Below are 2,923 nucleotides of genomic sequence, written 5' to 3'. Positions count from 1 at the left end.
ATTTAGAAGAAGTCTTGGAGTTGGTTCATACAAACCTTTGTGGACCTATTGGAATAGAGAGCTACAATGGAGACAATTTTTTTATTTTATTTGTTAATGACTATTTAAGAATGATGACTATAATGTATCTAAAAGAAAAATTTGAAGCTTTAAAAAAATTTAAGTGGTATTTGGAAAGAGTAGAGAAATAAACTAGAAAGAAGTTGAAGTGTTTGAGATCATATAGAGGTGGTGAATTCATTTCCAATGAGTTCAATTAATTCTGTATTGAAAGAGGCATTAAGAGACAAGTATTAGTCCCTAGTACACCATAACAAAATTGTATAGCTAAAAGAAGGAATAGATCCATCATGGATTGTGCAAGAACCTTGATGATAGAAAAGAATGTTGCAATCAAATACTGGAAGGTAGCAATTAGTACTACAATGCATACCTTGAATAGAGTATCTTTGAAAAAAGACTCAAATCAAACTCCTTATGAACTATGGTATGGCTACAAACCTAATGTAAGTTACTTGAAAGTATTTGGTAGCAAATGTTATATCTTGAAAGAATCTAAGAAAAGTAAATTTGATGTCAAAGGTGATGAAGACATATTCCTAGGATACTCTTACATAAGTAAAGTTTATAATGTTTGAATTGATCCACTCATAAAATCACAGAATGTGCACATCTGAGAATTGATGAGTTTGTAGAAAAAATTGAAGAGGAGAGCAATAAAGAACCTGAGCATTACAAAAGGTTTGTTTACTAAGAACTTGATACATTACCAAATCTATTTGAAAGTCAAGAGGCCTCACCTCCCAATTCCCCTAAATCTCCAAAAGCTATCGAGTTGCAACGAGTGCAACCTGAGTCATAGTCTAAAGGACCTAAGTCATAGTTAGAAGCTACCGAGCTATTGCTAGAGAAAATTGAGTTTGATAGAACCAAGTCACAGATAGTGGGACCCAAGCTTAATATAGAAGATCATGAAGAAGTTAGTGGAACATGTTCTAAATCCAAAGTACCTATGTTAGCAAGATATGTCAGAAGGCATCATGCACTTGATCAGATCATTGGAGACAAATTAGATGGAACAATGACAAGAAACAAATTGCAAGGTACAAGTTTGCTTGCTGAATTTGAACCTATAAATGTTAAAAATGCTTTGGATAATGAAATTTGGATTGAGGCTATGAATGAAGAAATAGAACATATAGAGAGGAATAAGACTTGGACTCTTGTTCCTAGACCCAAGGATAAAAATGTAATTGGCACAAAATGGGTTTTCATAAATAAGCTAAATGAAAATGGAAAAGTTTCAAGAAACAAAGCAAGGTTAGTTTGTAAAGGTTACTCTCAAGAAAAAGGTATTGATTATGATGAAACTTTTGCTCCTATTGCAAAATCAGAAGGTGTTAGAACTTTACTAGTATATGCATCACATAGAGGATTTAAAGTTTATCAAATGGATGTAAAATTAACATTCTTGAATGAAATTCTTGATGATGAAGTTTGCATAGAACAACCTGAAGGTTTTGTGGATCCTAGAAAAAGGGATATGGTCTGTAAATTACAAAAAGCATTGTATGGTCTCAAGCAAGAGCTTGGTATGAAAGACTTCATAACTACTTGATAAAGATTGGTTTTCAAAGAACAAATGATAACAACAGTTTGCATATCAAAGAAGGACCAGACAAGAAGATTGTGTTAGCATAAATCTTTGTGGATGACACCTTATTTATAGGAAATGATGACTTATTCAAGGCATTTTCAAAAGAGATGAGTAAAGAATTTGAGATGTCCATGTTTGGAGAAATAAAATTCTTTGTTGGATTACAGATCCAATAGAAGAAAGATGGCATCTATATTACTCAATCCAAATATATCAAGGAGATACTAAAGAAGTTTGGAATGGAAGATTCAAGACCAGTTGGGACACCTATTTCTACTAGACATAAGATTTCCAAAAATGACAATTCCAAAGAGGTAGATCAAACCACATACAAATCAATGATTGGAAAATTGCAATATGTAGTGCATACAAGGCCTGACATTGCATTAGCAATTGGTATGGTGGCAAGATTCTCAGCAAACCCCAAAGAAAATCAAATGTTGGCAATAAAGAGAATCATGAGGTATCTAAAGGGTACTGAAGACTATGGATTATGGTACAAAAAGGAGGCAATTTGGATTTGAAAGCATTCATAGATGCTGATTGGGTAGGAAGTGTTGATGACATAAAGAGTGATAGTGGTGGAGCATTCTTTCTTGGTAAAAGACTAGTGCCTTGGATGAGCAAGAAGTGTGATAAATATCTTCATCAATCAAGTGCTAGATGATGCCAAGTGTTGATAGTGGTCGCTGAGTACTAGAATATCTTCGGGTTTTTCTTCAGAACCCAAGTTATAAGAGTTGGGACGACTTTGTGAATTTTGGTGAAACTTGTATTGTAGCTGACTCCAATAAGTTATGATTTGGATTGGTATATGTGTAATGCATTCTATCATATCCAAATGTGATATATAAGAATATGATGAGAAGAAGTGTGAATTAAAGAAGGCTACAAGAAGTATAAGGGATAGCAAAGTATTATCTATGTATGTATATTTGTACATTTTGTACATACATTTACACAAAAAGACACATATATACATACATAAATATGTATGTGTGTGTGTAAAAAGATACATATATCTACACTTATACATACACACATGCACACACATAGAGAAGTATGCCAAGTTTTCATTATCACTATGATGATTAATAGTTCACTGAGGATTTATTATTTAGAAACTAACATTTATTGTTTTGAGTTGACTTTTGACAAGTGGCATGAGATAAAGAAAGTGCCTATTCTTGGTCACAATAATATCTATGTTGTAGTTTATTTGTATATAGAAAATTGACCATTATGGGTGAGACATTGGTTAATGCT

Source organism: Cupressus sempervirens, chromosome 4, assembly GCF_028749045.1.
Source record: "Cupressus sempervirens isolate cs-2001-9-10 chromosome 4, ASM2874904v1, whole genome shotgun sequence".
Lineage (NCBI taxonomy): Eukaryota > Viridiplantae > Streptophyta > Pinopsida > Cupressales > Cupressaceae > Cupressus > Cupressus sempervirens.
The sequence above is the reverse complement of the archived record's forward strand: the minus strand, read 5'-3'. Positions refer to the sequence as shown.